Consider the following 11,649-nt stretch of genomic DNA (forward strand, 5'->3'; position numbering starts at 1 on the left):
GGGAAAGAGATAGAAGGGCAAAATGGGTTCAAAGCGATCTCGGGCCAATCGAATCTATGTGCACAAAATTGGCAGTGATTTAAATTAGCTTGGCCTGTCGGCTTTATCGTTTAAATCATTTACCACCTCAGCTCTAAATCGCAGACTTTCTCTTTTTTTCTACTCCGTAGCTTCAAACTTCTGATTTTGTCCTCCCATACTCTTTGCGCTCCTCTTTTCACTCCGTTAACAGATCATCTATCTTCTGCAACTGTCCATGTGACACCCGTGACTCATCCAACAAAAGCAGCACCATCAAGTCCATTGTTGTAGAATGTTTTCACTATTAATTAAAAACTAATCGATGTAATTAATTTATGGCAACTTTACTTTCCAAAGGGGCTGTTTTATGGTACTTTTATTTCAGGACTTGATTATTCTAAGGCCAATTAATTATTATAATTTTAGCCTTTAATTACATAGTATATTTTCGACGACTTCGGTGTAAAGACAGAGATTAATTTGCGAAACTGGTTTATATGCTTTCCATGTCAGATTATGACGATTATTTTTCTAATGCTACTACGAATACTGAAGAGAAAAGCTTTTAGCTAAATTACATAAAACAATAGATATTTTACAAAATTACGATTCACTTTAAAGTTATTATCGTTTTCTTCTGCAATTCTAAAAGTGAAGTAAATTATTTTTTAAACGATAACAGATCTATTAATTGTATAATCAAAATAAAAATGTTCAAAAAATAACAAAATTTCTATTAATTAACTATTGATTTATAAATAGTTGAATTATTCAACATTAAATTTATTATAAGCATTTTAATAATCAAATTTTTTATTTTATAACTGACTTTTTCCAGCAACTTGTTATGGAAATATTTGTATTCGAAAAGCACTTGGAATACACTGTTTTAAAATTTACGTATTTGGAATGCTTATGCTAATCAGAAACTATATAATTTTATTTAAATTACTATTGTGACAAATTAAAACACCTCATAAAAACAGTTAAAGAAGAAAGTTTATTGGAAATTGTTATCAAATTTCGTACTGTTGCGAGAATGCCTGAAGCAAAGTAGAATTTTGAGAGTAGTAAGTTAAAACCTAAGAGCTACAAGAACGATTTTGGCACTTGTTTAATGCACAACATAAGATATTTCTTCTTTTCATCTTACTATTGTTAAGTGAAAGCTATACGATGTTTTTTCTTAAAGCAACGTAGAAAATAAGAAAGAAAAAATTTTTATTCCAACCAATAATAAATTATTTTAATGTTATTTACAAAATGTTTTTGAAAACATTTGTATGATTTTTAAAATTAACTAATAAAAGTTATTTTATATTATTGTTTTAACAATTAAAGCTCTATAATATTATCCAATAACATGTATTAAAAAATCTTATTAATTCTTTTTACGTAAAAATAAGCAATAGAGTAATTAAATATTTAAATACTATATTTAATATAGTAAGATAGTTGACAATAAGATAGTAGACAATATAAGTTATACTTATGTAATTAACGCTTTATGATCATCTAATAAAAATTGATGGATTTAATAAATTTCATAAATAAAAATCATTGTTTTATTAATATTGGATGAGTTTATAAGTGGCATGAATTAACAGATAATTAACAGAGATAAGTATACGAGATAAGTCACTAGGTGGCTATATCTTCAGAATCTCTGATGTAACTGTTTTCTGTAAGTGCATGTAAGATGACATTAGTGTAAAATAAAGAGTTTTTGTAATTTGCTGAATCATACTTACCTACTTACAGTAGTTTACCTAATTACAGTGGCTTATAACAATCTGTCTCATTACTTCAGTAAACCGAAGTTTAGTCATCATTTGTTTACTTGTATTTAATATATTTTATAATGATTTATCATTCCTTAAATAAGATTTCACATTTATTATGTGACAAAAGACCGAAATTACTTCAATAGCTTTTAACATATTTTTAGGAAGAATAATCTACTTAAAATCTACTTAAACTTAAAATATTAATACAAAAGTAAGGAGGTACCATGCTTATATATAGAACATTCAAGTTATTTTAAAATAAAATGTGCACTCGAAAATAAATATTTTATATTATGATTTTAGAATTGCATAGAGAGATGATTTTCAAGTCATATTTGGATTATTCAATTTATTCTAAATTTCTTTAGTATATACATTTAGTTTTGATGCTTAAAAAGATATAAATGATAAAACTTTCGTCATTGCGTTAGACGCATCTGTGCTACGATTCTCACTTTATCTCGTGAAGTAAGAATTTTCCATTTTAAGCTGAAAGAAATGGTCTCTTTACGATATCATGCCATCGAGTATAACGTACCAAGTATTCTATCATCTAATAGCTTTGTTCTATACTTGAGGTTCGCAACAATTAGCGTAAAATAAGATGCATAGCGAACTGCAACTATCAGGTAGCAAGTCCATGGCTACGGCTCCTCCGGGAAGCAGGGACATCTCCTGCCATCTATTGCCTTCTCTTGCCGTTAATTGAATGAGGGATTCTGACGGATCTCGCAACATGATGATCGACCACTCGATCTCCTTCGGGGATGCTTTAGCTCTTCCAACTTCCTTAGGTTATTTCTCACCATGGGCGCACCCAAGACTTTAAGCGTACTGAGTGACGTTTCTCTTTCGAAACCTCGATAGCCTCATTAGCGAGGCTCCTGCCATTTCCGAGGACGTGCAGTCAACCTTTCGAATTAGTATTATTTCCTGGCTTGGCCGTGATTGTCGTCGGGCTACTCTTTTCTTTTCGTCTATTGGAATCGTAGTTGTACATTGTCTTTATATTGCCTTTATCTTTGTTGACTGTCTTGCCTTTGTTAAAGCTGTCTCTCTTATTTTTCAAATAGCTGCATTATATCCGTAAATAGATTGTCGACTTATACAATTGTAATTGTTATACTTGTAAGAATGATGTTATGATCGTCGTATAATAAATAAATAATTACATTACAATTTTATATTAAAATAATTATGGCTTTCCAATTCGGTCAAAAATATGATAATATATAAAAGGGTATACAATTTATTTATCATTAAATAGCTGAAGGATAAGTAAATAAGAAAAATATCAAATAATAAATGTAGAATCAAGTAGAATTCATTATAATGATAAAGTATGTACGCAACTATTCCTTCATCTATTACCAAGAAAAAATATCCTTCCTTCCTTTATGCACTATTTATGCTGTCCCTGTATGTAATAGATGTAGTTAAAAATTTTAAAACTCTATGAAAAATCAAGAAGACTATCTCGGCTTATATTTCTTGTTATTTTATAAATTTTTTCAATTTCTTGAATGAGGATACATATATAATTTTAATCTAATACAAATAATAAAGCTAATACAAACCAACTAACGAATATCTCGAAGCTAGGATGAACAATTTGCGTAAATGAAAGAGAAAAGTCATGCGAGTTCTTTTTTCACCTGATTTAAATAAAAGGCCACAAGAATAAGACCACTTGCCATACATTGCATGTACTGTGAGTGTCTCTGAGTCCGATTGTCTTCGTGATGATCATATTTCACGGTTCCTTGAGTTCGGTCGGAAAGCATCCTGTACACCTTCATTTAGTCCATTGTGGATTCTAGGATTACAATAATTGCTTGGATAGAGCATTTTCATTTTAAATACTGTTCGTGACACTGGATGTGATTACCTGATAACTTATGTTGATTGCATGTTTTGCGATAGGCATCCATGTTAAAATTGTAGCAATTATATTTGTCATTCTTAATGCCACAAATGCATTCCTTTAAAGGGTATGCCCAGCATGTGAATGAGATGATTGAATTTATTGGATAAATGCGTTGTTGCTGATGCTGATCGAAGAAATTCTAAACATTTTTTATATTCTTTTTATTCACTATATCTTTAAGATGGATACACAATAAATAATGTTATATTGTTAAAACAGCAGCCGATTGTAAAAAGAATATTCATCTTTTGATTTTTATAATCATTTTAAATAATTTATGGTAAAATAAAATTTTAAACTAAGTTTCATAAAACATCTTTGTATAACAGAATGTCTTTTATACTTATGCTAAAATTATGTTTATATATAAATATATATAGATATATATATAATCGAAAATAATCGAAATTTTTGATAATTAGATTTTAATATTGTATATTGACGTAATGAGCATAGTAAACAATCTTGTAATTCAAAATATGTTTTAGGTATATTTTTTGGTAAAAATCATTTGAGTAGTTAAATGTATATGTTACTAGGCTTATCGATGTCGGAAATATAAACCCTGTTAAAGAGTTTCTGTAAATTGTAATTCGCTTTTTCTTATCGCATATATATTCAATACATTACTGGCGTCTTATCATTCAATCTCTGCAATACAGTTGTTGCATTTTTTTGATATCGTGACTTGAAACACGATTGATCGAAATGCTTCAGTAATGCTTAGCAGAAAAAAAATAATAGTTATTTCAGATATGTACCGGTATATTATCTAACTATTAATGATTTTTTCACGATTTTTTCAAATAATTTTTTCAAATAAAAAATGTAATCTTATAAATAAATGAGTATTGACACTTGATAAAAATTAAAATATTTTATAAATGCAATATTATGACAAATTAAAGAAAAATATGATAAGATAAGATAATGATATGATAAGATAATGATATAAGATAAATATGCTCTGGATTTCAATGAACATTTTACAGTAATTGTAGGTTAGTTTTAAATTAATTAATTTTTGGTAATGATATCTATATATTCTGTATTGCCATTTCTTTTATGAATAATTAGTATTTATCGATGAAATCATAGGTAACAGCGATTATGGAAATAGTAATTGTAGTTATATCTTTTTTAAACATAGCGAGTTACTAAACTGAAAACGAAAAAATGTTAATATTTTATTTTGATAACGAAGAAAATAATCAGGAAATGATTGAATTTAATTAACATATGTGATATCACATATTGCATTATTTAGTATTGTAATAATAAAAAATATATTCAAGAATATATATATATATATATATATATATATATATATGTGTGTGTGTGTGTGTGTGTGTGTGTGTGTGTGTGTACTTAGTTTATAAAAATGAAGTAGTTATAATATTTTTAAAAATATTAACAATAATATTGTTGTTAAAATGGGGACTATAGATAATGGTAATGAACGATTGTTCATTCACGATACAACACTCGATTTTTCAGTATTATCAACAGAATATTCTAGAAAAGAATTTGTTAGTTACAAATTTATAGTTGCAAATATTTAGATATTAATGCTATTAAATGCCCTTGATAGTACTATTGATTGTATTTATATTTATAATCGCAAGACCAATTTCATATTCTACTTTTATACATTAATCATCTAAATTCATACATATGGCCATATGAAATATTGGCATATAAAAAGGAATAATAAATCCACATTATTAATTCATTAATTCTGCAAGGTTAATGTAATATTGATAATTCACACAAACTGATACTTTTCAAAGTTCCATTAATTTATAATTAATTTATTTTTAAAAGGCAGCTTTTCAAGCATGTATTATAAGTATTATAAGTATGTAAGTATTATAAGGAATGTATTATAAGTCAATAGAAGCTACATTCCACTGTGAACTTTAAATGTTATTCTGTAATATACGGATTTATTTGGTAGCATATGCTACCTATATCTATATCTATGCCGAAGCGTGATGGTAACCTAAAAAGTCAATCTATTAGGTCAAAGAAAGAAATTGGCAGTTGAGTATTTAAAGTTCAAACCGGTATCGTTTGATCTTGCACTACGAATGGTACACGCGATTAATTCGATTGCTCGCAAATAAGGGTACGAATTATGTAGTATTGCAGGAACGGATTAAAATGACGTAAAAGGGGGAAATGGAATAGAGTTGAGCTTGCTCACGGCTACCATTCGCGACAAATTCTCTGCGGTTTCGCGAGTCACATGCGAGTGCTTATAATCGAGTCAACCCCAGTCGCGTTCACGTAGATACAGAGAGTAACGCAATTGGTGGTTCAGTTACCGCGTACGTTTAAAAGGTAATATAGTAAAAAGTAAGGCTCTTACTATTATTCTATTACTTAAGCGACCATTTATTGAGAGACCTCATATACTATTATATTTAAGTGCTTCTAATCATAATTTTAATAAAAAATAGATAATTTGCTAATGAATAGCAATAATGGTTTTATTCAATGGCGAAGAAAGAAGAATTTAGTCTTACAGAATCAAGGTTAACGTAAAAAATCTGAGTTTATATCGAAGATAAGATATGATCGATTAGATTAGATCGAACGATCGATCGCCAAGTCCATTCTGACTAAGTAATTTTGATCTTCTGAAATGATACTATAGTAGAAATATTATAAATTACTAAACAAACCTTCCGTGAATAATAATTAATCTCAAAAGTCAGTCGAAAGTACGCTTGTAATGTTTTCTGTTTGCAAATATAAGCATGGCAAATTCAAAGGTAACTCTTGGACTTTTTTCAAAAAGGATGACAACAGGACTATGAAAGCTGCTCCTTCCCATACGATTGTGCGAACAGTTTTCGTATTGTTTGCTGAAGGCAGCCGCGTATATTTACGGAGATATCGATGCCTACTTTTCAAAAATAATCTCGCTTACACGTTATTAAGAAAAGACTGTCGGATAAGTCATCCAAATAATTGCCGACTAGTTCCGTAGCTCACATACACTTCTTCGTCCTCGTATATCCGCAACATTACACCGTTACAACATCCTGGGGCCTCTTTAAATCTATCCGTTACTTTCTGAATTCCAAGTCTCTCTCCATATCTGTATCTTTCTAGAGTCTCGTGACACCTTCCTTTTTTATGTGTTGAGCGATGTCCCCGCAGCAGCATTCATTATTAGCGTGAAATGAGCACTCCCCGGCTTTATTTTACCGTTATTTTAATTTCCTGAAGCTTGTATGCCGAGTCCTCCAGAGCTCAGTCAACAGGTTCCATTACGGGAACGTAGTTGCACTTGTATCTGGCACTTCATTTTTTCTCCTATGATCCGTGGTTGTCACAACTATAACATACTTACAGATAATAATTGCGTTTCTACTCGTATAATGTGTGTCTTTTGAAAATTTTCGTTTGTACTTTGCGTTAATTTCTTTAACCCCGCTGCCCATTCACTCAATAACAATAGTATTTTCATTTTTAAAATGTTTATACATTTTGTATGTTTATAAACATATTTGATATCTTCATTGATATTTCAATAGAAACAAGTAATTTTTAAAAAGATAAAAATTTCTCACTTTCATAAAAATATATACGAAATGATTTTAAAAGTTTTAAAGTGATCCTATTATTTATATTCTATTTTACATTTAACATAATGTGTAAACAAATTTATTGTAATCTTACTCTATAGACTAAATATTTTTTATTATTTTACCTAATTTTAACATTTTCATAAACAGAGCTTGTAAAACCTATTTTTAAAATATTTTTCTGTTATACAATATTATTACATAAACCTAATATCAAAACATATTAATGTAATGTTGAAACTTTTTTTTCGTATTATTAATATTATAATAGCTTTCTATAATTATTTAATATTTCTCTATGATAAATTTTAAATAAATAAAATATTATTTTCCGTTACACTATATCCATTTAACATGACAAATTAATAGTTGCTCTGCTTTTACATAGAATCGATCAATATATTATTTTTCTTATATTATTGTGTCTAATTAGTCAACCAATATTTTATTAAATTAAAAATTATAGAATTTCTATTTTCATTTATTGAAAAGACGAAGATTAGTTATTTTTATCTTTCAGTTCTTGGCAATGTAATGAAATAAAATGTAAAAAATAGCAGGTGCTAAAATATTAATAATTTTACTAATGCTAATATTATACAGGTATCTTTCATTATCTATAATACACTTTTCTGAAAAAAATGCAATTTACTACATTCATCTCTTTTTTTGATCATATGCGTATATAATCCTTCATTAGGAAAATGAATATCCTATCAAGATTTCTGTCATAATAACGGAAGAGTCGTTGAATGTTTATCAATAAATGTTAATACATACTAGATCGTGTGTGTATATATGTTTGCGAAATTTTAAAAACCATAAAAAAGGAAAGAAAATTGTTTGCTTCTACACTTAAAGAAATAGAAACTCAGTTTACAAGTTGAGTTGTCATTCAGGTCAATGGATAGAATTTTAGTTTATTTTGTTTTAAAAAGTTGTCGTGTAAAGGTCTTTTCTGTTGTATCTTCTAAGACCTACTTTACAATTAAATAAATTCGATTAAACTGAGTATATTACGATAAAATAAATTACGATTATATAAAAATATAAAAATTATATTGTTAATGCATTTTAAAAATCTGTAAATGCCATTTTCATTTAGTGAATTATCGTTACTTATTACCTACTCTCCTGATTTTCTGAGTGAAGGTACACTGGCATACGCATAATATAGGAAGTACCGGAGATTTGACCTCTATTTTCACCAAATAAAATTATTTTTCTATAGATGTATATTATTTTAAAACGTAAATAGGTAATTCATCATATGACAAAAATTAAATTTATAATATGTACAATAAAAGGTATATAATGTATGCTATCTATTTCACATATTTTAATAGCTTCATGTTTTATGGCTTATAATAGTAAAATCCTCCTTTATTTTCATAGATTTTATTACAAATTATGACCATATCTATAACATTTTAGAAATGGCATATTATATAAAGACTAAATAAAAATTTTTTTATTAGAACTGTTTTTAAAATTAATATTTATTTCTCTAATATTTGTTATAGTAGCATAATATGGCAAAGATTAACTGAAATAATCAAGATATTGAAAATATCATTATATAGCTTTAAACTTACTTAACTAAAATATTAGACAATTATTTAGAATAGTATTATTTACACAAAATATTTATTAAGAATTATCCGGAAATTTTTCTAATTATTTTGTTTGCATATCATAAACATAAATAAATATCTCAATAGAAATGTTAATAAGAAAAGTTCTTGAATAAGAATTAATTTGTTAGATATATAATACTTAAATTGTAAAGTATTATTTTTAAGTTTATACTTTCTGTCATAACATTAAATCATAATATTAAAATCATAATATTAAAGTATTGTAAAAAAATTAAACATTATTTGTTTTATTGATAAAATTTGTATAACTTTATATACAACTGTCTCAATGTATAGAAATTTTATAATATATTTATCGTTGCTTTTTTATGATTAACTTTGGATAACTTTTGATTGTTATAAATTTTCTGATCTTTTTTAAATTTCGTCTAGGTTCATTTTTTTGTTAAAATCAGACAATAAACGGACAAATGACTTCAATTTCCAATTGCTCATTGAATTGTGATACTTGAATCGATTTCTTTTTAGGCCAAGCTTCATTTCGTACAAGCACATACTTGCTTGCATACACCATACATAGTGTGTGTACGTACACATGCGCGCACGCGCATGCATATAGGGCTTTTCTAATTAAACATCAATTCTTGATTCCAGGTTGCAATGAAAAGAAATTGTATAAAATTTTACTGACTCCTATAAGCACTCTTTTTACATTAAAAATGTGATGATCATCTCAATCAAACAAATGCAAACTTTTCCATTGAAATATCATTTTTTCGAAATTCAATTAAATATAAAATAACTATCAAATAATAATAAATTTATATAGCGTTTGAGTATAAAGTTAATGAATAATCTAATATTGCACAGAGATATAATATTGATAAGTTTGTGTTAACGAACAAAATGCAAATCGCAGAGTCCATGCATATTTTCTTCCTTGAAAGATTACTCATTCTTAACAAGAACTGTAGAAACATTCTCGAGTGCACTTACATAATATTATCATTGTGTTATAGATCTTAATATTATGATGAAATTGCAGACATCGATCGCTATATTGGATTGAATTATGCACGCAAACGTTTGACTAACTTAAATACTTATTGTGGTGTTTTATTTTCTCCACCACTGCAAACATCAAGGACGAAAATGACGTTGGATCACTGCTGTGTGTGGAGACGCGATCGAGCCCCGAGGATTAGCCGTTGCGAAGTCGTCCGAAAATGTGTCACACGCATATACACCTACGTAGGGACCGTTTTGACTCGCCGCTCTCGCCATGTATTGAGGTCAGTCGTGTGACCCGCGAGGCAGTAAAACTCTCTCGCGTTGCATCGCGCCTCTTTCTCTCTCTCTCTCTCTCTCTCTTGCACACTCACTCTCTCCCTTAGGAGAAAGATGCTGTACCGTTATGAACATAGGCGCGCCTAGACTCTCCAGAGCAATGGAACATTTACGTAGAATCCGCCGCCAATGCATCAAGGAATCCCCTTCGTGTGAAAAAAATCATGCGACGAATGAATACGTATAATACGTATGGGGATCGATTGAGCAAGGAAACAGGCATAACAACGCGAGCACGTGAAACGTTATCCGAACTCTCTTTCTTCCTCTTTTTGTCTGCGCCTACCTCGCTTTTTTCCTTCTCCCGCTGCTCGCGCATCGAATACAAATGGCGCCTCCTAATAGTCGTTTTTCTTTCTTTACGCGACATTGTTCACCGGGTGTCCCCGGTTGCTTACGCCTTTGCTCGTGGACTTGGCCGGACGTTTTATTCGTATGTGAGTTTATGTTTGTTTTCAAATCTGCCATGATAATTAATACTGTACATCTCAATACCTGGTTTCTGGATAAGGAATTCGGATTATTGCGATTGATTTATGTATCTCGGCATTTGAGAATTCTTGTTTGAATGATAAGTAAATATTTTATTAGGGGCAGTCAATAATTATTTTATTCGTGCAAAGATTCCGATTTGTTTGATGCATATTTGGCCTTTTTATTGGTTACTCTAAGATTTTTTATCTTAATAAGAGTCAATGAAAAGTTTCAAGAAATATGTTATATTGAGCAATAGTAACCCTCATTTTTGTTATTGAAACAAGTCTTTACAAAGCTACTTTTCGAAACACAGTATACTATATCCAATTCTTTGGATAACATATTATGCTAGAAAGCTATTTGCCTTTGTTATTCATAATTTTTAATTACAGTTTACGATAGGACATAAGATGTCGCCAAAATGAGTACCCAAAGTGTATGAAGAAAGTTACGCGCAAAAGACAATATGGAAATTCATTGGTAATGGTCGCGAAATGTTTTGTTGAAAAAATTCTACCACTGAATGGAAGTAGCAAGACCTCTGAAGACTGAAATGACAGTTACACTTACGAGGTCTCGGTAAACCAATAAAATATCAATACCCTAAGCAAGAAATAAATGTTCACGATTAGCAAAAATGCAGCTCAAGCAACCCTCGATATTGCACAAAAGCCTGTATTTCTCGATAGATCGCCTAGCTTGCGTCTCTCATAAATGAGGCGTAAAATAAAAAAAGATGTCGGACTTCCGGGAACATTTCCAAGTACGACTGCAAAAAATGTACTCGGTGAACGTGACGGAATTCCTTTCCTCCTACCCGAGCTTGGGTCCGACGGTCGTCAGCTTCCTCGAAGTCGCCTCAGGCGAGGCGTTATCCGGGCCAACAGAGGAGGAAG

Source organism: Ceratosolen solmsi, unplaced genomic scaffold (assembly GCF_000503995.2).
Source record: "Ceratosolen solmsi marchali unplaced genomic scaffold, CerSol_1.0 scaffold148, whole genome shotgun sequence".
Taxonomy (NCBI): domain Eukaryota; kingdom Metazoa; phylum Arthropoda; class Insecta; order Hymenoptera; family Agaonidae; genus Ceratosolen; species Ceratosolen solmsi.